Source organism: Salvelinus namaycush, chromosome 9 (assembly GCF_016432855.1).
Source record: "Salvelinus namaycush isolate Seneca chromosome 9, SaNama_1.0, whole genome shotgun sequence".
Classification (NCBI taxonomy): Eukaryota; Metazoa; Chordata; class Actinopteri; order Salmoniformes; family Salmonidae; genus Salvelinus; species Salvelinus namaycush.
The window spans coordinates 41,654,661-41,681,219 of record NC_052315.1 but is presented as its reverse complement, the minus strand read 5'-3'; the positions used below and the strand labels follow the sequence as shown (position 1 = coordinate 41,681,219).

General features: G+C 42.7%; 1 pseudogene; it reads left to right on the top strand.

Annotated features, from left to right (window-relative positions):
- Window positions 1-20,693, top strand: part of LOC120053280 — a 39,006-nt pseudogene extending 18,313 nt beyond the window's left edge.
- The last annotated feature ends 5,866 nt before the right edge of the window (window positions 20,694-26,559 follow it).

Below are 26,559 nucleotides of genomic sequence, written 5' to 3'. Positions count from 1 at the left end.
GAAACATCCCCAAAGTGCAAACTCCCACCAGGCACCTGAGCACTCTAGGTAGACTAAAGCAAACACGCAAAGTATTGGAAATGTTTCAAATAGTCTTTGAACCCAGGTTTGATCTTCTAGCAGGGTTGGTGAGAGTCAGTGTCTCTGACACGGTTTTGGGGGATTTGATCCACTGTTTCCCCAAATGAAGGCCGTGAAACAGAGATAAATGGATCAGGTCTAATCTTGTTAAATGTTTTGTTGACATATTGTCTACTTATACTTGTATGCACATGTAAATACCAGCATTTTAAGGGTAATCCTGCCACAGCCCTTTACAAAACAGCTACAATCTATGGTATTTTCAGCTTCTCCTGCTTCCCCAGTCCCCAGCCAATACTACAGGCCTATGTTTGTAAAAGCTAGCTGAGAATGAATCGGAGGAAGTCTGGGCTGCCACGTTCGGTATCAGAGTGTAATTTGAGTCGATATTAAGCATGGAAACTAATTCATTTTAAAGGTCAGGCGTCAGTGCTTCTTTAAATGATGGATCCCGGCTCGCCTCTCCTCATCTTGTTCCCCTAGTTCCTGTGTAATGGAGGACTCACTCAGGGGCTTAAGGACTGCATTGTTTTGCTCTGACAATATATCCCCGAGACCTCTGCAGCTGCTCCCCGTGCTCACAATGACAGACTAATTAACACAATCACACACTGCTGGCCCCGGCTCAACACGCAGGTCTGCTGCGGGACAGATAGGTAAATCCTACACATATGGAGAACATACAGGCACTAAGTGCAAGTCTTGATGAGGGGCTTTAGGAATGGGATAAGTTTGCTGCGCCTGCGAACTGATCGAGTGTGTCTCGATGGGCTGGAGTATTACAGTGGCTGGAGGAGTTGTAATTCAGGAGATGTTGAGGAATTATCATTGTTGCCAGATGTTTCAGCTTGAGACACATTGATTAGGCCTGAATAAGTGGCCGTTTTATTCCTATCCAAAATGGCTGTAGTCATGTGTACACACACACACACATGTACACACACACTGATGTTGATGTATACTGATGTTTCCAACATGGATAGCGGATACAGTTGTCAGAGTTAGCGACTGCTTTACTAGATACAGTACATGCAGATAAAGTTGTCCAAATACAGTAGTGATACAAGTGTCAACATGTTAGATTATGGTCTGTTTACTCATATGGATAGTAGCTAGTGTTGAGAATGGTGTTCTTAAAATCTAATCAAGACAGATGAAAAAGTCTAATTCTAATCTTAGATCGTGAATAATTGCTCGTTTTAAAAAGATAAACTAATGGGAGTGCTTTAGAGGCCCCTGACCTACATCAGAGTGTCTGGATTTGAATTGGGAACATAAACATGCCTGAAATCCTCTGACAGTTGTTCATTAGTCCTATTCAAACTCTTAACCCCAAGGTCAATGAGCATGTAATGATATCGTCCTCACTTAGTCTTTGTTCCGTTCCCCGGCCTTCACGCTACTTCTACTGTATACATGTTAACACGTTACGAGTGGTTACAGAGAGACAAGGAAGGATCATGTTTAGGGGTATAGAAATCAGTGTAACTGTATTTAATCGTTCTAACTTCTAGTTCCATCTGATGATGCTTAAAGGGATAGTTCAGAAAAAACATCTACATTTGTAATTTCGCTGAACAATCCCTTTAAATGTGTACCATAGCTGGGGTTTTTTAAATGCACAAACTGGGCCTATACAAGTAGATTTGAACACTTCTGATTTCTGATTTGTAAACCGGATTACCTTTTGGCTTGACTTCCCATTCTCACTTCTGTCCCTTAATCCTCTTTTTAATTATTATTGCAGATAAGAGGTATGAGGCTCAAACGAAGCTCAAAATGCTTGTTTTCCTAGCCGCTGATAAAAAGATTTACCGTGGGAGTTGTGAACACCTGCCTTGAAATATTGTTCCACGTCTCCTGAATGCCATTTGGCTTAATTGACTTGGAAACGTCCCAAATGCGTCATTGACGATGTGGTCTAATTAATATTAATAATATATGCTATTATAAACATCAAAGAACATCTGGTGCACTTATTTTCTCCCCAGCAGTCTTGTGTCTCTTCCTCTCAGATGGTTTCATCTTAAAGCAAACCACCTAGGTTTATTCATTTAGGTGCTTTAGTTTATACTGCATGTATACTTTTATAATAGAACAATAATGCGTGTGTGTGTGTGTACATGTGTGTGTGTGTGTACACGTGTCTGTGTGCACACTCATGTGTGTTTGTGTGTGTGTGTGTGTGTGTGTGTGTGTGTGTGTGTGTGTGTGTGTGTGTGTGTGTGTGTGTGTGTGTGCATGTGTGTTCGTATACATGGGGGGTGAATACATTGAATAAAGAATGCATTTCCATATGAAATGAATCACTTTCCCCACCAGCTGGATGCTTTGCCACAGCACATTATTTGAGTTCTTATTTTGCATTTCTAATCGCAGGCTGTATAACTCATATGCATCACTTCATTGTATGATCCTCTGTGTTAGGTGAGAGAGGCAGGGCCCTGTAATGATACAGTAATTGGAGTTTGGTTGATCAATCGAAGCGCTAAAATTACTCTCGCACATAATGTGGGCCTCAGCAGTGTAAGTAAATCTAAAACTGATTAAGTTAGCATGAACAACACAATTACAAAGATGGCACCCGTCCAAAGACAAGAGAAAAGGGGAGAGTCGGGTGTTGAATCTTTGTTTGGTTTTGCTGCTCTGGGGGGTATTAGCGAGCAAATGTGTTTATGAAAGAGACAGTGGCCAAAGATAAGGTCACATATGTCTGTGTTCTGCTTTTTAGGCCTGCTGGTAATTTCATGGTAATGTTTATTTTATTTTATCCGCAACAAGCCAGTTTGGTGAAAATACACTACTGGTGTGAATATGCGCATATTTTCATCATGCAAATGTTTTAATATTTGCATGAAAATCTGTCACCAATTGGATAGAAACCTAGCTAGTGTGTCTGTCTGTCTGAAAGACGGCCGTTAAGCAGTAGGAGGTGTTTTTGTTACTGGACCCACTGGGCAAAAACTGGTTGAATCAACGTTATTCCACTTGATTTCAACCAACATTTTCAATGTGAGGACATTGAATCAACTTGGAAAACTGATTGGATCAAGGTAATGGAATTTTTACCTAAATCGAATAACATAGTAAAATTTTTTGTTATTCACGTTAGTTGACAACTCAATCTAATGTAAATCAAAACTATACGTTGAACTGACGTCTGTGCCCAGTGGGGAGACAATGGGTGTGGTGTTTCTGAGGAGGCTCCTTACCTGCTCACTGTCCTGGCTGGACACACACACACACACACACACACACACACACACACACACACACACACACACACACACACACACACACACACACACACACACACACACACACACACACACACACTGTGTGTAGTTGACTGTGTGTAGTTCAAGGTCATTTATATGTGACTAGCAGTGCTTTCTACCTCATTATTAGTGTGGGGCTTTATGATCTGCTCCATCCAATTCATTCATATTCCTCTCTCCTCTAGCTATATTATGTCGTTTAAAATTCTGATATTTAAAGAAAGGCTCTTTAAAAATAAAATAATTTATCATTAAATGATGGACGGTGTTAGTATTAAAGTTGGAGACAGCATAACAAACAACTCTAGATCATTAGAGATTGACCTCAGGGAGAAATTCCTCAGGGTCAGGTCTGATCTGGGGTTGTTATAAAATGTATATTTCAGCCAAGGGGAAGGAATCACTGTTGTAAGTCAGATATTAGTCCATTAAAGAAGAACAATAAGGCATCAATATGCATAGAATTAAATGAACAGCGCTGGGCTTTATCTCACCATCCCAGACGCCACATCCCTAAAAGACACAGTATAATATATGACCTGACCTTCAAATGCCAGGAGAGTGTTGGACAATAAACTGCCAATATTTGTGGCTTAATGGCGGCGGATGACTTTTACAGTAATTGGAATGGCACCGAAACAGCTGGGCTGCTTAAAGACAGAGGAATTGAAGCGGTGTGTCTCAAATGGCATACTATGCTCTATATACAGCACGACTTTTGACCAGAGCCCTGGCCAAAAGTAGTGCACTATATAGGGGATGTGGTGCCATTTGGGACACAGCCAAGGATCTCTCAGACAAGCACTAACTCAAAATTATGGAAGTTTATGTAACCCTATAGGAAAGGCTGTTATTACACAGCTCAACCTAACATGACACATGGTGGGAAATGTTCATGTATACAGAGTCCATATTAGGACAGGTACACAAATTACTTTAACACAAGCTTCATGGACATGGGACTTTGGCCTGATATGAACATCGTACAGGTGAGACGTCAATCCAAGTTGCTCACCAAGTTTATGTGGAAAAGCCAATAATATAATTTTCCTCACTCTGCAAAAATTAACTGAAATTCTCTCTCGTTGCAGAGAAAGAATGTTCTTTTTGACTTGGAAACCCAGTTAGTTGCTTTCCATAGAATGGGGCCCTCTGTCTGCAACATGTGCCCCTCTTTCATTTCATTTAGAAGATAGCTACTACAGTATGTCATTATAAAGAATCTTATTTGCTGCTAACATCTTTGAGTAAATTCATTGCGTATGGTGCTCTGCACTCCATACTGTGCGATGATGCATCGCTTGGCCTGAAAGCTGATTACAAGCCTGATTTACTGCAGAGCACAACTTAAATCATTCAACTCAGTATTGTGTGGCGCTGCACACATTGTTCATGTTCAGAAATGGCGACCATATTTACACACACATTTCCCAAGTTCACAGAGATGATCCAATCGCTCAGGTTCTTTAGGTTGGTTTTCAGAATTGCCAATGATTTAGTTGTACAAGTCAGACAATTGTCTCTGAAATATAGCACATACTGACAACTATCCAGAGAAATATGAATGTGAAAGATTGGTAATCGAGACTGTCTGATTCAGGCTGTGCCGTTGTTCTGTCTTGTAGCTCTAACAGGTGAGGAGAAGCCCTACAGCTGTCCCCCCAGTGACTACACCAGCCCACAGTCAGTTTCTCTCAGTTACCGTCTGGAAGGCTACCACCTCCACCACCACCCCCAGTGGAACCATGACACCAGGGACAACATAGACCCCTCGTCCCCACAGACCCCCAGCCCCAAGGACCGGAGCCCTACTTCTGGCCTCTACAGTGGGCTGGAGGATCCTGATGAGAACAGGAGAAACCCAACAACTCTGCACATGGACAGGCTAGCACCCAATCTGCCTAACCCTTCCAACCTGCACCAGGCCTATGGAGGACCTCCAGCTATGGAGGACAACAGTGTGAAGCCACAAGGTCTTCATCAATCCATACAGACCTTCATCAATGGCCTGACATCTAGTGTTCTGAGAGGGGACAGAAAGAGGAGGGCAGGGGGAGGTATGGTCAGCACTCGGGGGGGAGGACAGGGGAGCTCTGAGGGGGAGGACCGTGTTGGAGTCAAGGGGAGTGACCGGGACAGTGAGGGGGAGACAGGTACTGGTGGCTCTGCAGTCACACCCAGGACCAGGAAGTCCCAGTATGAGCCTCTGGATCTGTCTCTCAGGCCAGACTGGGTGCTGTCGCCTCAGGCTGGCTCAGCCCACATGGACAGGTCTCAAGGGGGATTGACTGGGTTATTCCAGCAGCACAGCAGTGTGTGTAATGGCTCCCTCTCCTCCAATAGCAACAGGCTCCAGGCACACACTGGGAAACACACGGCTGAACAGTCAGAGATTCGATCTGGCACTGGTGACCTGGAGATGCCCACAGAGCAGGACGACCAACACAACTATGACTTCTCAGCTCACAATGAGGATTGTGCACTCGAGAGCCATGCATTTAACAAAGTTGAGGAAGAAGAGGAATTCAACAAGCTAAGGATAATGAAGAGTAGCAGCAGCGAAGCACGGCTGAGTGAGAAGATGACAGAGATGATGGTTGGCCTTCCCCATGGGCCCAGTGAGGCCCTTCAGTGTCCCCCGGAGAAGCAGGGCCAGTGGGACAGGTCGGTCATCCAGCCTCTCCTCTCTCCTCTGGAGCTGCTGAAGCCAGTGCCGACTCCTCACCACCACCACCTCCACAGAAACCTCCTGTCAGTCCTCCAGTCTTCCAGGGGCCAGAACCACATGCTCCTCAACGGCCATGCAGCCAGCTTGAATGGTGGCGGTGGAGGGCCCATGGAGAGAGCAGAGACTTCAGGTGAGTGCCTCTCTCTCTACCCCATGAATGATGTCATCTGTACCTCTGTCTCCTAATCTTACTCTTTCCCCGTAGTAACTTCATATTACATGAGCGTTCAACGCCATCTAGTGGTCAAGTAGTGATCCTGCCTCCTTATAACATCATATGCCTTTCCTATACTATCCTCTCCTATATGTTTGGATCTTTAGAACACTGTTTCATTAGGTAGATAGGCTTACCTCAGCAGACAATGTGTCAGAGGAAACGGTTGCACTGCAGTTAGTTTAAACCCTTTTGATTGTGATTCTCAGAAGGACTAAAACAAGGGTATTGGAGTCATAGGTGTGTGGCACTGATTACATCCCCACTTAGAGGAAGATACAATTTCACCATCTGATCAGTAACAAATCACCCAGGCAATGGGACCCATTTGATAGAGTGGCTTAACTCTTGTGTGATACGCCTGCAGAGAGCAAGATGTAATCACCTGGCTCTCTAGAGAGATCTTTCAGACAGCTGGGATCCTTTGATATTATATGCATGTAATATGAGTGCAGCTCGAAACTCTGTCATTCTGATCCATCTGATGCAGAAACACAATATGACACACAATATGCTCTTTAAAGACATTAAAGTGCCTGTCAACTCTGTTTGGGCACAACATCTGTTCTGTTCTTGTGTGACTTACTGCTTTCAAAAGTGTACAGTATCCCAGCTAACAATTCTAGGGTAGAGAGAATGTTTTTGTAATGTTACCCGTAATGTTCCTCTAATGTTTGAATTTCCAGTATTCTGTTAGTCAAGAGAACATTCTATGTTAGCATGTTTTGGTGTCATAGTTAGGAGAACATTCCCTTAATTAAGTGATAATGCCAGAGAAGCCGGTGTTTGGAGGATATATTGGCACAGGTGTTGTTAGGCCCGATACGAAGTTGAGGGCTGGCAAACCATGCCGATATATCCTCCAAACACTGGCTTCGAGGGCATTATCACTTTATACAACGGGTTACCAACATATTCAAATAATGATTGACATATTTTCATTAAAAATGTTATTTTGATTAATTTATTCATACTATTTCATCCTTCCACAAGATATAGTCCCGAAACAAATCTAGGGTCGCTACCAAAGCCAAGCCGGCTGATTGTTCGTTCTATTAGTTCGGTTGCCAGAGACGCCACCCAGTCATTCAGTCTTTTTGTTCTGTATCTATGGACGCGACCCAGTCGTTCGTTCTAAATGTTCCATTTATAGTGGAGATCAAGTTTATAACTTCCCTGCCTGGGCTGATGAGACAGTGGATGGAACAGATGGAACAGAGTAAATAGGCATTTTAACGTCATAGATTTAGCCGGTGTTAACTTGTGGAATAGACACCGGCTGGAATGCACTTTTAACCAATCAGCATTCAGAATTCAGAAACGTTCTCCCCACCAAAAAATGGTATCATTACACATCACGCCTTGTTACTGTTAGTCTTCACCTGGGATTAAAACTCACAACCTCTTGGTTCACGGTGCGCCGATCTTCCTGCTACGCCACCATGTCCATGTCATGTATGGGTTAATCTGACTAGTCTCATCATTTATTTCATTTACTTATTTCAGCAATTTAAGGGCTTTCAGTATAGTTGTCTAATGTTGGTGGGCATATTAACCTGTTTTAATGATACTTCTGAATCACTATGATCAATAAAAGTTTTTCTTGAGTTTACTTTTAACAGAGCTGAGATTTACTTCAAAGTGCATTCATCCTATTGCTTACAGCCTTACACCTATCAAGTTGTTTCGGATCTACCCAATTGCCTAGGGAGGAGGGGTAGGGTTTCTTCTGGACAGTACAGGGCCTAACTATACTGGCCCAATAAGCACGACCTAGAGATATCCCATATTGGGACAGTGGTTAGGGCATTTGTCATTAGTGCTGGTGGCCTGTGTTTGAGACTCGCTATGGGAATCACCCTACTTTCATATTCTTAGCAAAATATGTTAATGTCATTATTTAGCAACAGTTACAACACACCTCTCTGATCTAAATGAGTTTGTCATTGAAAAATGGGAATGTGTAGGATTTCCCCTTGAGCACGAATTATGACCACATTTCCATTACCTCATGAATTAATAGTATGTATTAATTCTATATAGCTGAGCATCTCAAAGAGAACTCTATGGTCTTTAAAAAATATATACACCACATATACAATTTTGCTAAGAATATGAGAGTAGGGTGATTCCCATAGCGAGTCTCGAACACAGGCCACGAGCACCAATGACATGAACAAATGTGTCAGGAGCTAGGTGTCCATCTACTTGGCAACAGATTTTCATACGAATATTCTAAAATCTGCATAAAACAATATGCGCATTTTCCTACTAGAGATGTGTTTCCATCAAACTGTCTTATTGTTGGATAAAAGGCTGTGCGTGATGACGTAGAGTACATAAAACATCACTTTTGCGGTTAAATTCCAACGTACCAAATAAAAAATACAAGTTAAATGGGTTTCCATTGCACGTTCAACCCTATTTGATTTTGTCACAAACTGTTGCATTACATTGCAAATGTGCAAACGCTGGTCTTGGCACATGAGCTCTTACCAACAGCTGGCAGATACAGTGCGGGTAGGCTACCTACATGATGAGATTATTATGGACATTATTATTATTATGACATTGTTTGTATTTGTCAAACGGCAGTCAAGCATTGATCATCATGTCACCAGAATAAGACTCTCGATATTTATTGGTAAGATGCATCAAACTCAACACCGTGCACTTTCACCACCCTGTGAAGTTCATCATAACTTACTTCATATGTAGACAAATAAACTGCATGCTTTCCCGAGTCGTAGTGGGAGGACTACATATCATCGTGTGACTCCAAGTTTACTTTCAATATGATGGTTATTATATCAATATTTGCGCATAAAGGCATTTCCACCGCCATTTCTTGAACAATTAATTATACTGACACAAAAAGATCCCACCATGTCGAAACTGCGCTTAACCTATCCTGCAAACGAAAATACACTGCACATATGTTTGACAGGGAGAGATGTATGGAGCTAGATACCTGCCAAAATGTACATATCGTTAGGATCGTAAGAAAATCCATGCGTAAATTGTTAGGATCGTAAGAAAAGCAATGGCAATGCGTGAAACATAAACGTGACATTTCATATGTGAACATACAAACTACAATGCTACAATTACGGACAAACATTTAAGGCTTGAACAAATCTTGTGTTGCAATTCTGAAGTACAATAATACCTTTCAGAGTTTTGGCAGTTAAAAAAAAGTACACCAAACGGCCTGTGAGGAGTGCTATGCAAACAAGCATAACACAATATAAAAAAACGGAAGTTAGGGAAACCTGAAAGAGGTATCCTGCATGTTTTCAAGTTAAAAGTCTCTATTACTCCTCAGCTGAGTTTACTTAACATTTAGGTAGCTAATGTTTGTTTGCTAATTTGTTTGCCAGCACAAGTCTAGATAGCACTAGCTGTATTATGCCTACGACAGTGAGTCGCTAGGTCCGCCAGGTGTATCTGTACAGCATGGGCATATCTCTGGGTGACGTGGACATCCCCATGCATCCACCTTATCAAAATATGACTAATTCAATATTGCACCATCCTATTCTCTGGGCTCTGTCTGCAATCATAACCAGTAGTATCTACCAGGAATAATGAAACAGAATAATAACAGATGTTTGGTGAATCTATGAATTATGCATGACCACTGGAATCTTTGCCACTCAAAATATTTTTTATAGAATATTTATTTATTTATTTCATCACTCAAAATCTTGCCAAAGCATATTCTGTAGGAGGGGTTAATATGATTTTTTAAATCATTTGACACGATTTATATGAATCGGGTCATGAACATATGGACATTGAAATGAACAAGAGAGAGGTTAAACAGAGGCTAAGTCTGACATAAACTTACTTCCACACTTTACAATAACTCTGTTGCAGTGGTCTTAGTCTCCGTATAGGCTCTTCCCACCACCGTGACACTGCTGGCCAGTTGAAGAGCTTGTGATCTCTATGCAGCACTACAGCACAATGCGCCTTAAGAAAAGCTCAGCCTAAAAGGATGCCCTTCTGGAGGCCTGCAGCCATGGAGTCATTATACCCTAATGTGGGCCTATTTGCCTACTAGCCAAATAAAGTGCAGAGCATGCATGATGCCTGCAACTCATCATTCCAACATATTTGAACATTTAATTCATCTTTTATTCAGTTCAGTCAGTATGTCATCAATTCAGTCATTTGTCTGAGTTGCAATAGGAACTAAATCAAAGAGAATAGAACAGTCTTATCCATTTGTTTGTTGAAATCCATGTGTGTATTCAAAACTATCGAAATTCTCTAAAGTTCTTTAGCCTATCACTTCAGGTCAATGTTTTATTTAGGCATATCCAAATACAAAATACTTGAAGAAGCACATGCAGTGGCTGATAGGGACAACAGATCTGGCAATAAGAATAGGCCATGGATAGTTTTGACCATTTGGGGCCCCTTGGCTATTTCGCTCAGGACAGGTTATAGCCAATACTTAATCAATATTTAGTTTTGTATCATTTATTGATATGGTTATAGCCTCTGCGTGATGGGGTTGTCCAATGCAAACAGCTATAACAAGCCTACACACAGAGTGGAATTCACAAACACAACAGTCAAAATGCCTAATACAAGGCCTACAGTCCGTGCTCCCAAATCCTGGAAAAAGTGTGATTCATTAAGTTACATGATCACCACAGTAGCCCCACACGGCTATAAAAATTAATTGTACAATTATATGGCTATTAAATAATACACAACAGCATGGCATATTTAGATAACGCAATAAGCCTAAAACATAAATACTTTCTATTTTGCAGCTCAGTCGGTTATTCTAGACAAGGCTCATTTGTGTCTTTATCATTCTCAGACAAATCATTTGCTGAAGGCCCAAGCCTATACTACGCCATCTACTGGTATTTTATTTTTTATTTCACCTTTATTTAACCAGGTAGGCCAGTTGAGAACAAGTTCTCATTTACAACTGCGACCGGGCCAAGATAAAGCAAAGCAGTGCGACACAAACAACAACACAGAGTTACACATGGGATAAACAAACCTACAGTCAATAACACAATAGAAAAATCTATATACAGTGTGTGCAAATGTAGTAAGATTAGGGAGGTAAGGCAATAAATAGGCCATAGTGGTGAAATAATTACAATTTAGCAGTTAAACCCTGGAGTGATAGATGTGCAGAATATGAATGTGCAAGTAGAGATACTGGGGTGCAAAAAAAAATAACAATGTGGGGATGAGGTAGTTGGGTGGGCTATTTACAGATGGGCTGTGTACAGGTGCAATGATCGGTAAGCTGCTCTGACAGCTGATGCTTAAAGTTAGTGAGGGAGATAGAAGACTCCAGCTTCAGTGATTTTTGCAATTCGTTCCAGTCATTGGCAGCAGAGAACTGTAAGGAAAGGCGGCCAAAGGGGGAGTTGGCTTTGGGGATGACCAGTGAAATATACCTGCTGGAGCACGTGCTACGGGTGGGTGCTGCTATGGTGACCAGTGAGCTGAGATAAGGCAGGGCTTTACCTAGCAAAGCCTTATTGATGACCTGGAGCCAGTGGGTTTGGCGACCAATATGAAGCGAGGACCAGCCAATGAGAGCATACAGGTCGCAGTGGTGGGTAGTATATGGGGCTTTGGTGACAAAACGGATGGTACTGTGATAGACTACATCCAATTTGCTGAGTAGAGTGTTGGAGGCTATTTTGTAAATGACATCGCCAAAGTCAAGGATCGGTAGGATAGTCAGTTTTACGAGGGTATGTTTGGCATCATGAGTGAAGGATGCTTTGGAAGTTTACATACACCTTAGCCAAATACATTTAAACTCAGTTTTTCACAATTCCTGACATTTAATCCTCGTAAATATTCCCTGTCTTAGGTCAGTTAGGATCACCACATTATTTTAAGAATGTGAAATGTCAGAATAATAGTAGAGAGAATGATTTACTTCAGATTTTATTTCTTTCATCACATTCCCAGTGGGTCAGACGTTTACATACACTCAATTAGTATTTGATAGCATTGCCTTTAAATTGTTTAACTTGGGTCAAATGTTTCGGGTAGCCTTCCACAAGCTTCCCACAATAAGTTTGGTGAATTTTGGCACCATTCCTCTTAACAGAGCTGGTGTAACTGAGTCAGGTTTATAGGCTTCCTTGCTCGCACACACTTTTTCAGTTCTGCACACAATTCTTCTATAAGATTGAGGTCAGGGCTTTGTGATGGCCACTCCAATACCTTGACTTTGTTGTCCTTAAGACATTTTGCCACAACTTTGGAAGTATGCTTTGGGTCATTGTCCATTTGGAAGACCCATTTGCGAACAAGCTTTAACTTCCTGACTGATGTCTTGAGATGTTGCTTCAATATATCCACATAATTTCCCATCCTCATGATGCCATCTATTTTGTGAAGTGCACCAGTCCCTCCTGCAGCAAAGCACCCCCACAACATGATGCTCCTACCCCCGTGCTTCATGGTTGGGATGGTGTTCTTCGGCTTGCAAGCCTCCCCCTTTTTCCTCTAAACATAACGATGGTCATTTTGGCCAAACAGTTCTATTTCTGTTTCATCAGACCAGAGGACATTTCTCCAAAAAGTATCATCTTTGTCCCCATGTGCAGTTGCAAACCATAGTCTGGCTTTTTTTATGGCAGTTTTGGAGCAGTGGCTTCTTTCTTGCTGAGCGGCCTTTCAGGTTATGTCGATGTAGGACTTGTTTTACTGTGGATATAGATACTTTTGTACCCGTTTCCTCCAGCAAGGTCCGTTGCTTTTGCTCTGGGATTGATTTGCACTTTTCGCACCAAAGTACGTTCATCTCTAGGAGACAGAACGCGTCTCCTTCCTAAGCGGTATGACGGCTGCGTGGTCCCATGGTGTTTATACTTGCGTACTATTGTTTGTACAGACGAACGTGGTACCTTCAGGCGTTTAGAAATTGTTCCCAAGGATGAACCAGACTTGTGGAGGTCTACAATTTTGTTTTCTGAGGACTTGGCTGATTTCTTTTGATTTTCCCATGATGTCAAGCAAAGAGGCACATAGTCTGAAGGTAGACCTTGAAATACATCCACAGGTACACGTCCAATTGACTCAAATTATGTCAATTAGCCTATCAGAAGCTTCTAAAGCCATTACATCATTTTCTAGAATTTTCCAAGCTCTTTAAAGGCACAGTCAACTTAGTGTATGTGAATTTCTAACCCACTGTAATTGTGATACAGTGAATTATAAGTGAAATAATCTGTCTGTAAACAATTGTTGGGAAAATTATGTCCTAACCAACTTGCCAAAACGATAGTTAGTTAACAATACATTTGTGGAGTGGTTGAAAAACGAGTTTTAATGACTCCAACCTTAGTGTATGTCACTCCCTTTGGTTCCTTCCCCAGGCGTTATTGTTTCTGTTCCTGTGCATTGTTTGTGTTTCTTATTTTGTATTATGTTGTGTTTATTTATTAAAACACTCACTCCCTGAACTTGCTTCCCGACACTCAGCGCACATCGTTACACACACACACACACGGTCTTGTACAGACAGCTAACCTTGTGGGGGCACACAATTCAGTCCGATTCAAAATCCTATTTGCCCTAACCTCTAACACTAACCCGTACTCTTACCCTAACCAAAAAACCTAACCGTTGACCCTAACCCTAAAACTAACCTTAACTCCTAACCCTAACCCTTAACGTAATTCTAACCCTAACACTCATTCTAACCTTTGCCCTAAACCCCCTAGAAGTAGCATTTGACCTCATGGGGACTAACAAAATGTCCCAAGTTGGTGAAATTATTTATTTGTTTTAAAAATTGCGATATTTTGGAGATTACTTCATTTTCAAATAAATGAAAGTGAGAGGTTGTAATCTGAATAAAGGGAAAAAGGCCATTCTTGAACATGGGGTGAGACATTCTTACTAATCTGCTAGAGAACCAGTTCGGATTTAAGTATAACTTTTGTATGACTGAAGCCTTAAGTGAGAGGTCTAATGCTTTAATATTTAATCATTTCTGCCCTCCGAATTCATTTTATAAATAGGCTGGGATATGACTAAAGAGTTAATCAGGGGGATTGTTCCACAAATAGACAGGTATTTTCCTTTCCATGGTAGCAAAATCATATCTATTTTTGCTAACTTTCTATAAAAAATGTATTGTGGTGGCCTCCCGAGTGGCGCAGGGGTCTAAGGCACTGCATCACAGTGTTGTGGCGTCAACTACAGCCTGGGGTTCGATCCGAGGCTGAGGGTTTGGCTGGAGGGGCTTTACTTGGCTCATCGCGCTCTAGCGACTCCTTGTGGTGAGCCGGGCGTCTGCGTGCTGACTTCAGTTGTCAGTTGACCGGTGTTTCCTCCGACACATTGGTGCAGCTGGCTTCTGGGTTAAGAGAGCGGGTGTTTAGAAGTCTGGTTTGGTGGGTCATGTTTTGGAGGACGCATGACTCCACCTTCACCTCTCCTGAGCCCAATGGGGAGTTGCAACGATGAATCAAGATCGCAATCATGAAATTGGGGAGAAAAAGGGGGTAAATAAAATGATTGTTGTGAGATCATTTCTTTCTTTCGGGATATGTATACCGAGTATGTCCACATCACTGGCAGACAATTATTTGGGTAAACTACGCGGTAATGTAAAAGTTGTATATTTTAGTGGTCCAATACCAATCCAATCATAATTTGGTTGTAATCCAGAGAGGTTACAAAAAGTATCTAGATACTTCAAATAGCCCTTGATTTATAACCCCTTGATATTATTGTTGAATCTGATTTTAATAGCTAACATTTTAATGGCCATAATAAATAGACAACCTTGTTTTAATCCTCTTGACATTTTAATACTTTCTGAGAAGTAGCCACCATTTACTATTCTACACCTATGGTTACTATACATAACTTTAATCCATTTTATAAGAGATTCTCCAAAATGGAAATATTCCAGGCGTTTATATATAAATTCCAGTCGTACTTTATTGAAATAATTTCAAAAACAACCTTCTATCGCTGGATACAAACATACAACCTTTGGCACCAGAGGCAGATGCTTACGAAACCTACGAAACCTACTTGAAGGTAACAGCGCTCACTGTTGCCCCCTAGTGGCTGGTTTCCACATTATCTCCCAACGTCCTCAGACATGGATGGACATCGAATACTGACTTGTATCACTGGTGACTTGGCTGCTCTAACTACAAACAACAAGCAGGTGGCCAGTCAGACATTGTTCTCATCACGCAAACTGCTTCTGCCTGCCCTGTTTGCAGTATTAACTAGGTGGCGTTGTCAAGTAACTGCCTCCTATCCCTATGTCCCCATAATGTGGTCTAGGTCTAGTCACTCTGTGACATATTGCAGGGCACCGTGGACATGGAGTGATTTGCGATGTGTGTGCGATGACAGTTCAGGTCGGACACAGTGTGCCAACAGTGGTAATTGGCCAGATGGTGACCCCTGGATGAATCTGTCTGCATGCTCATTAGTTTCATATAGAGTCCTCCCTCATGGCTAATGCCCTGTCACTACATCTCCCAACCATGGCCACTAGATGGCGATATAATCATATAGCTGTGGTTACATATTTACTTTGCTCAAGGCATCATGCCATGTTAGGAAATATTTACACGTTAGTTCACTGTCCGTTGCTATTTAATGTGTCATTAGATAATGCAGTATATACGGAATGTTATTGACAAAGGAGTTTCATCCTATATGAGAGAATAGATGAGAGGACAGCGACTCTTGCATACCACATCCTCCACATATGGGAGACATCAGATTGGGCCTCCCAACACGTGAGGCTTGGTAAATATGAGTAGATTGATACAGAGTGGATTATCTAAGAATGAAAGAAAGAAAAAGAAAGAAAAGAGCTGATTTGAAAGGGGATAGAGTCATTACCTCATTGTCTGCCGGGTGTAAACCCTCTACTGAAAGGATGACAGAGAGAGACAGAGAAACACAGAGTGAGAAAGAGAGCGAGAGAGGGAGCATAGATGGAGATAGATGGCGAGACAGAGAGGTGAAAGAAGAAGGCTAGTGTGGCTGTCTCTATGAGCAGATGTCGTTTGAGGGCAGAGAGAGGGCAGGCAGAGCGGGCTGCCTTTGTGACTGGGTCTCCCCATAGAGATAATGAAGGGTGGAGCGCTGGGAATGATGTGCAGTCATCACTCACTGTCTGTGTGCCATCAGAGCTCCGCGCTGTGTCATCCGTCACCATTCAGCTCCTCTGGCCCCCACAGCCCCGCCACTGTCATCATGGTCATTATCTCTGCCTGCAACACACACACACACATACACTTTCTCCCTCTCCCTCCCCTTCTCCCATCCTTTCTTGTTTCCTGGTAAATGTGTGTGTGAGCTGGTCTGGTCTCAGGCTAGTGTGTAGCCTATGAATGGATGATCATGTGCTGGGGAGATGGATGGCTCTGGGCTCAGTCCTGTCTCCTCTAATTGTAAAATATTAGTTACATTAGACTGTGGCCTGTGATTAATGGAACTTATTTGGAGGTTGCCCTGTCCTGGACCTCCCCTCTCCTCCAGTGGGAGGGAAATACCAGGAAGAAAGAATGTACGACACAGGAAGAGGAGAGAGAAAGAGGGGAGAGATAGGGAAAGCACTATACGTGTACGGATAAGACCGGCTATACATCGTATTATTTGCTGATGTTGCTTAATGTGGAAGAAAAAAATTACTTGCATTTTGTAATGGTTCTAAGAAAAAAGTACATTTGGTAGTAATTTGATTTCCTTGAAACATATGGTTAACCAAATGTACTGCCCTGACCTGTTCCAAACACATTTAATTCTGCATTAAACTATATATTACATCCCTAAACTGCCAAGTCAGTCTTGCCAAGTCAGGGTTTAAATGTTTTTTTTTCTTCTTCCAATACAATGGCAAAGCTTTTAAATTAGTAAAGTAATTATATCTTAGCTCCCAGTGTCAATTAGACAGGTCAGTGATATTCAGTCAGGCATGTCAGTGATATTCAGACAGGCAGGTCAGTGATATTCAGTCAGGCATGTCAGTGATATTCAGACAGGCAGGTCAGTGATATTCAGTCAGGCATGTCAGTGATATTCAGACAGGCAGGTCAGTGATATTCAGACAGGCAGGTCAGTGATATTCAGACAGGCAGGTCAGTGATATTCAGACAGACATGTCAGTGATATTCAGACAGACAGGTCAGTGATATTCAGACAGGCAGGTCAGTGATATTCAGACAGACATGTCAGTGATATTCAGACAGGCAGGTCAGTGCTATTCAGACAGGCAGGTCAGTGATATTCAGACAGGCAGGTCAGTGATATTCAGACAGACATGTCAGTGATATTCAGACAAGCATGTCAGTGATATTCAGACAGGCAGGTCAGTGATATTCAGACAGACATGTCAGTGATATTCAGACAGACATGTCAGTGATATTCAGACAGGCAGGTCAGTGATATTCAGACAGGCAGGTCAGTGATATTCAGACAGGCAGGTCAGTGATATTCAGACAGGCAGGTCAGTGATATTCAGACAGGCAGGTCAGTGATATTCAGACAGGCAGGTCAGTGATATTCAGACAGACATGTCAGTGATATTCAGACAGACAGGCCAGTGATATTCAGACAGGCAGGTCAGTGATATTCAGACAGGCAGGTCAGTGATATTCAGACAGACATGTCAGTGATATTCAGACAGACAGGTCAGTGATATTCAGACAGGCAGGTCAGTGATATTCAGACAGACATGTCAGTGATATTCAGACAGACAGGTCAGTGATATTCAGACAGACATGTCAGTGATATTCAGACAGACATGTCAGTGATATTCAGACAGACATGTCAGTGATATTCAGACAGACATGTCAGTGATATTCAGACAGGCAGGTCAGTGATATTCAGTCAGGCAGGTCAGTGATATTCAGACAGACATGTCAGTGATATTCAGACAGGCAGGTCAGTGATATTCAGTCAGGCAGGTCAGTGATATTCAGACAGACATGTCAGTGCTATTCAGACAGACATGTCAGTGATATTCAGACAGACATGTCAGTGATATTCAGACAGACATGTCAGTGATATTCAGACAGGCAGGTCAGTGATATTTAGACAGACATGTCAGTGATATTCAGACAGGCAGGTCAGTGATATTCAGACAGACATGTCAGTGATATTCAGACAGACAGGTCAGTGATATTCAGACAGACATGTCAGTGATATTCAGACAGACATGTCAGTGATATTCAGACAGACATGTCAGTGATATTCAGACAGACATGTCAGTGATATTCAGACAGGCAGGTCAGTAATATTCAGTCAGGCAGGTCAGTGATATTCAGACAGACATGTCAGTGATAATCAGACAGACATGTCAGTGATATTCAGACAGGCAGGTCAGTGATATTCAGTCAGGCAGGTCAGTGATATTCAGACAGGCAGGTCAGTGATATTCAGACAGACATGTCAGTGATATTCAGACAGACATGTCATATTCAGAATAGTCTTTCATGGACAGAGTACGTAACATCTAGTGCATTTATGCAAGATTTTAGTTCTGGGTTTCCAAGATTATATTCAGACATGTTGTATATCAGACAGACAGGTCAGTGATATTCAGACATGTTGTATATCAGACAGACAGGTCAGTGATATTCAGACATGTTGTATATCAGACAGACGGGTCAGTGATATTCAGACATGTTCTATATCAGACAGACAGGTCAGTGATATTCAGACATGTTGTATATCAGACAGACAGGTCAGTGATATTCAGACATGTTGTATATCAGACAGACAGGTCAGTGATATTCAGACATATGTTGCTTATCAGACAGACAGGTTAGTGATATTCAGAGGGTATTCAGATGTCACTCAGTCTCATTTCCTGTACTGCTGTCCTTTATAACCAGCAGGTTATTATACACCAACAGATGGAGCATTAACTTTTATTGCCCAACACCTTCTGTGGGCTTTTTACATTTTTCCCCAAAATGACTTTTTATGTAGATGTGAAAGAGAGCTTTCAGTTTCATAGCCTACAGGAGAAGGGAGAGGAGGAGAGGTTAAAAGGTTGTGGCAGCTTGTGTTTTGGGAAGTGATGTCATATGACATCATCCCATAACGGTTTACTGTAATCATGAATGATAGAAGAAGTCCCAGAGTTTTTAGAAGGAAAGGAAGCATGGCGCTGTAGTGGTGAAGTAACTGAGCCGGAAATAGACATTGTGTTGGTGGTAAAGTAAAAACAGAGTATAATCCAGTGGAAATGTGATGAGATGCAATGCTTTGGTCTTCAAATTGGGTGTAAAAAGAGAGAGAGAGAGAGAGAGAGAGAGAGAGAGAGAGAGAGAGAGAGAGAGAGAGAGAGAGAGAGAGAGAGAGAGAGAGAGAGAGAGAGAGAGAGAGAGAGAGAGAGAGAGAGAGAGAGAGAGAGAGAGAGAGAGAGAGAGAGAGAGAGAGAGAGAGGAGAGAGAGAGAGAGAGAGAGAGAGAGAGAGAGAGAGAGAGAGAGAGGAGAGAGAGAGAGGGGAACAGTCAGGAAGCTTTAGCAGGCCTTAGTGAAGCCAGCTGCAGACGTCTGTCATTCATCAGCCCAACACTCATCACCACCATGAGCCCAGGAAGTGTGTGTGTGTGTGTGCTTCTGTTGCCAATGAAAGTAGTATGTACAGATGTCTTAATTTGATCACCCTGTAGTTGCAGGAAATGCAACCTTGTAGTGTTTAAAGAGGTAGAGGTTTAAAAAGGCTTCTAAAGTTTGTAATTTGACTTGATTTGCCCTAACTAAAATTAATCAAACCCTACACAAATGGCCATTAATTATAATCCACACATATTTAACATTTCCTGTTGCTGCAGGATTGTTTTCCTGCTGTGAGAATCTGGTAAAATGAAGAAACCACACCTGTAGCATGTAGTACTAGTCAGAGGTGGAATTACTGTATATGTGGAACACATGGGGATGGAGTTCCCAAAGTGCAAACAGAATCATTTTCTCCCTTATTCCACTGCTGGTGTTATTATGATTTAGTCTACAATATTTTATGATTACCAATAAAGAGTTGGCACAACGGAGTTGGCAGTAGTAACAATGAATGAGGGAGGGCTGGGAGGTTGATTTGTCTAAAGCAATGCTTTCCTTTCTGCCAGGTGGGAAGCCTTTCCAGTGCAGGTACTGCCCTTACAGCGCCACCCAGAAGGGTAACCTGAAAACCCATGTCCTGTGTGTCCACCGCAGGCCCTTCGACAGCAGCCTGTACCCAGACAGACGCCTCCGACGGACCCATACCAACGCCCCTGTGACCTCCCAGGAAGGCTCCGCTGGTTCCTCCTACCTGCCCCAAAGCATCATGGGCTTGGGAGACGCCCCTAGGCCTACACCCACTGTGAGAGATATCACCATGACATCACTGTGTGGGACTTGATGTTGTTATAGCAACTACATATAGACATTTATAAATCACTGATACGTTGTTTAGTTTCACATGTGAAGGATGAGAGACGGAGGATAGGGTTGAAAAAAGTTGATGTACATTCCAGTGTGGACTTCAAAATATATTTATCTGTAAGAAACAAACGGCCTATAATAAAATGTTTTGTGGTATGTGTAGCACGGAGAGATTGAGTGCTTTTTACTTCATTTATACTCAGTGTCATAATGATTTATATTTACCCACATTAATCTATCAGCTCAACACCGACTGATTGTCGGATCGTGAGCAGGCACCAAACTAACTCCCCCAAGCTAAGCTCTTTCATGCAGTAGAAATGCCTGTGTTTTTGTTAATATCTCCTGATATGAGTTCTTCAGAACAGTTATCAGTCAGAATCCTACACCAGATGTTCAGGGTGTAATCATGGCAGATGTAATGGAGTAGAATGCTTCCATTTGCTCTCTATTCCACTCGGGGGGGGGGGGGGGGGGGGGGGGGGGGGGGGGGGGGTAAAGCCTCGCACACGTATCATTATCTCCCATTAACTCCAATGTTTCATGCCCTCTTCTGTGGAACAATGCAACAATGCTCAATTAAGGGGAACCAAGGAAATGGAAAACTGTGTAGATTCATTGATATCATGGATGCACTGAAATGCATTACAAATCAAAGATGATAAACCATCCATATATGTATACACTGAGTATACAAAACATTAAGAACACCTGCTCTTTCCATGGCATAGCCTGCCGACCAGGTGAATCTAGGTGAAAGCTGTATGATCCCTTATTGATGTCACTTTTCAAATCCACTTCAATCAGTGTAGATGAAGGGGGGCAGACATGTCACAGAAGGATTTTTAAGCCTTGAGACAATTGAGACATGGATTGTGTATGTGTGCCATTCAGAGCGTGAATGGGCAAGACAAAAGTTTTAAGAGCCTTTGAACGGGGTACGGTAGTGGGTGCCAGGCGCACCGGTTTGTGTCAAGAACTGCAACACTGCTGGGGTTTTCACGCTCAACAAGAATGGTCCACCACCCAAAGCATATGCAGCCAACTTGACACAACTGTGGGACGCATCGGAGTCAACATGGGCCAGCATCCCTGTGGAACGCTTTTGCCACCTTGTAGAGTCCATGCCCCGATTAATTGAGGCTGTTCTGAGGGCAAAAAGGGGGGTGCAACTCAATATTAGAAATGTGTTCTTAATGTTGTGTACACTCAGTGGATAAGCCTACTTACTATATATTGGCCCATTTTAATTAAGTAATTAAGTAAGTAAGCCCTGCACAGACACACAGACACACACACACACACACACACACACACACACACACACACACACACACACACACACACACACACACACACACACACACACACACACACACACACACACACACACACACACACACACACACACACAGTAGTGGCTATCTACAGTAATGTTAGTATGATTCAGGCAGGCTGCAGCTCCACCAGTGTGCCAACATTCAGACTGTAGAACAAGAGCTCACCTTGGGCAGCTGTGTGTCTGCAGCTGGCCGCAGTAACCACGGCGATGTGTTTGATTGACAGGTGGTCTGACAACTCCATTCAGCCAGCCACCTGTTAGCTGTCAATCAGGGCGGCCATCCCGGGGCTATTGACGGAGCTGTCAGCCTGGGCGAGACATGTCTGTCAAAGCTCTCCTCTCCTGCTCTCCCTCACTGCCTGGCAGTCCACACTCTCCCCCTCCCTCACATTCACTTCTTTCTTTCTATCTTTCTTTCTTTCTGTCTGTCTTTCTTTCTTTTCCTTCCATTTCCCTTCTGAGACATGGGTGCCGTTTAATCCCCACAATTCCTTGGGTTTCAACTGTCTGTCTGTCTGTCTTTCTGGGAAATGATCTGTGCTGGTATTGAAGGAGATCACAACAACTCTGCAGGGGACTCTTGCATATGTTAAGTCCCTGTGAGGTTTGCTTGTGTACAGTATGAGGCAATTATTTGCATCTATGTATTTAATGTTTGTGCTGTCTGTTGTCATTGGTGATTACTCGAATTCTCTCAAATCCACTCCTTCTCTTCCTCTCTGTCTTGTCCCCCTCCTCCTCTCCTCCCTCCCTCCTCCTCCCTCTCTCTGCTCACTCATCCCTCCATCTCTGTACCTGACAGGTGACAAAGCCCAGCTGACTGGGTAATCAGAGACCTGTCATACCTGTTAATACCTTGCCCAGGCCATGCCAAACCTGGCTATGCTGTACCCTACCCTATCCTACCTGTCTGGGGTGGGGTGATGTGTGACAGAGGACACATAGTTTAGAGCAGGGGTGTCAAACTCATTTCGCATCGTGGGCCACATACGGCCTAGGGAGATGTCAAGTGGGCCGGACCATTAAAATTATACCATACTCTGCTATAAATAACCAAAATATCATGTCTTTCCTTTGTTTTGGTGTAAAGAAGCACAAGAACATTAGGAAAATATTGAAATTTAATGAACTATCCTTTTACAAAACATTTCATGAAACACCTCATATTTCCTTAAATTTGCCCTTCAAATCTGCATCACACTGGTAGCTGGCTTTTACCGCTGCTTCACTGACTTCTCGGCTCTGGATGAAAGTTGACTGCTGTTTCCTCAGACCCGCCAGCAATTCGTTAATCTTATCTCTTCTCAGTTGTCCTTGCAAGCCGTCATATTTTTCGCTGTGATGAGTCTCGTAGTGGCGTCGAATATTATATTCCTTCAATACCGAAACTTGTTGCAAACACACCAAGCACGAAGGTTTTCCGTGCATCTCTGTAAATAAATAGGACGTGGTCCATTTTTCTTTGAAAATTCTACACTCCTTATCTACTTTTCTCCGTTTGGATAACGACATTTTGGCTAATGAGGGTGTAGCGGAGAGGTAGAGACCAAGGTATTAACAACGTCGTAACAAGCAGCAGATGGCGCATTGATACCGTCTGCTGTTTTCAGTCTGTCTCAGTGATGCGGCTTGTCTTCTACTCTGATGGAAAGAGTGCGCCCCTTAGCGGATAATCCATGAATTGCAGCGAATTAAAAATATTAATTCCATGTCTTTTATGCATTTTTTCCACTTTCAAATTATCCTGCGGGCCTGATCGAACCTCCTTGGGGGCCGGTTCCGGCCCGCGGGCCGTATGTTTGACACCCCTGGTTTAGAGGGACTATTAAAACCTGTGTCTTTGAACAAACTCTGTGAACAAACTTACATACACACACACACACCTGACTCAGTATACATCACCCCAAACCTTGTCATGTCAAACTCTTAATTACGTACAATTTCCCTTAAAGCATACCCCATTAATCAGCTTTTTTAATTACTCCTAATCGTGATTAATGTTTCAGTTGTCATCTTGCACCAAAGCCAATGTCATACTGAGAGGGGTTCACTACTCAGTTCAACAGAAGCAGAGGAGACCACGAACATGGGTTGTATTTTGTTTTCCACCTGTATGTATGATGCTTACCTTGTTAATACATTTTGCGTAACATCCAGAAATAGCCTTGTCTCCATCAGACCCTGGAGGAAATGTCATTTCTCACTCCCAAACAATTAACCTTTGACTACATCTGATGGGGAAAATAGTCCTAACATGTTCAGCACTGATGTGCGCACGTCTCACTAAAGTAAAGATGTGAAGGAACCTCGAGGACATTCAAAGTTTGCCAAGTTAAAGTTGATGTAACTTAATGGGATACCGCTCTCATAACTGTGTTTTTAAGTGTAATACAACTTACAGTAATGTAAACCTACTCATCCCACCTTTCATTCACTTACTATAGTATTCACATTCTGAGCATCTCTTTAAAAATGTGCCTCCACAGAACTTCACTAAGGTTAAAGTTTGCCAAGTTAAAATATGGGTTAGCGCTGTCATCATTGTGTTTTCAAGTGTAATACACTCAACCTTTCATTCACATTATGATCTCTTTCCAGTTGGCCACCACATACAGTACTGGAACTCTTAGTTCTAAGAGACAGGTCATGTTGAGCTAATCAGCCTGTAGGAAGTAAAGGAAACACTGTGACAGGAGAGGTAATGAGAACTAATGGAACACTAATCACAGTTGCATCCCAAATGGAATCCTATCCATAATTAGTGCACTACTTTTGACCAGAGCCCTATGGGAATAGGGTGTCATTTGGGACACAAACACTGTGTTCCTCACACTGAACACCGCCATGAAAAATTAGCTCGCACAGTTGTGAAAACACTATTTAAGACCGTTGGCATCGTAGTGCCACAGTTTTAACAGATTTCCCCCCTGACAGTTTACAACCTCAGACGTCTCAACACACCCTCAGTGTACTTGCAGTGACATCTGCTGAATACTGAAATAGTTGTCAGGTAGGATAGAGTGTGTGATGAAACCAAGCCCACTGTAGAATATACTCACATTCTCCATGTCAGATCTCAAGACTAGCGACATCTTGTCGAGGTAAACATGGTCTATACATTAGAACAATTCAGGGACATAATGGTTCGACATATCAACATGACTCTCCATCTTTTACATGTTTGACTGACAGACATGCAGGCCAGGCAGGGCGGGTGGGGGGTGGGGGGTGGGGGCTGAGTACAGAATGCTTTTGACATACCACACGTTTGACAAGACCGTGTGAGACTTAAAGTACAGAATCCAGTTAAGGCCTGTCTGTCAAAAAACGAGACACGCTCCCTCCCACATAACTGAGACGTGCGAGTTTAGTCACAGTTACAAAGAAACTAATGCCCGTTAACAGCAACTAGGCACACATTTTGTCCCCACAGAATGTCCCGAGGCTGGGATTGAGTCCCGAGGCACTCAATCCCAGCCATGTCCCGAGGCTGGGATTGAGTGCTTGCCAAAGAACACAAGCTCAAGATAAATAAAAAAATATTACAAATAAAACACAAGGATTATGCCAGTGTGAGAAATGGAGGCTGGATAATTCTCCGTGTGTACGTTCCTCTCCTGTTACAGTAGCTGCAGGCCTGCAGACTGGAGCCCCTGAGTCTTGCACCTGTGCTCTAAACCTCCAGGGGGATTTAGAGACAGGCTGGAAAGAGGGAAGACGCTTTGATGTGGGAGAGAAGAGAGGGGGTGGAGGTAGGAGAAAGAGAGAGAGAGAGAGAGAGAGCGAGAGAGGGCCCTGAGAAACTTTGCATGCTTGGATTCCAAAACCCACGTACATAATGGGGAGATGAACCTAATCTACATAAATAAATGCACATTGTCATACACAGGAATGACCAGTGGTGTAGTGGAGGGTAAATGCACGTAAAAACTGTTTTCGCACCTTTTTTATTCTGTGCGAGTGTTTACCCACTGTCACGGCTGTTCAAAGGAGAGGACCAAGGTGCAGCGTGGTGAGCGTACATTTTCTTTTATTTAATCAAAATGACGCCGAACAAAACAATAAACACTACAAAAACAAACCGTGAAGCTCAAAGGCTATGTGCCCTAAACAAAGTCAACTTCCCACAAAGACAGGTGGAAAAAAGGGATACCTAAGTATGGTTCTCAATCAGAGACAACGATAGACAGCTGCCTCTGATTGAGAACCACACCCGGCCAAACACAAAGAAATAGAAAACATAGAAATAAAGAAACTAGAATGCCCACCCTAGTCACACCCTGGCCTAACCAAAATAGAGAATAAAAGCCTCTCTATGGCCAGGGCGTGACACCCACCTTTTGCAGAAAATGCATTAAAAGTATAGGCTGACGACAGACATTGAATCGGTTAGGTTCAATTTGTACATGGAGTATCAGTCAAATGCTCAGCCAATCGTGTCTGTTTACCCCTGAAGTTAATTTGGGTTTGAGGCCTTCTCTCTGCTATTTGCAGATAAGAC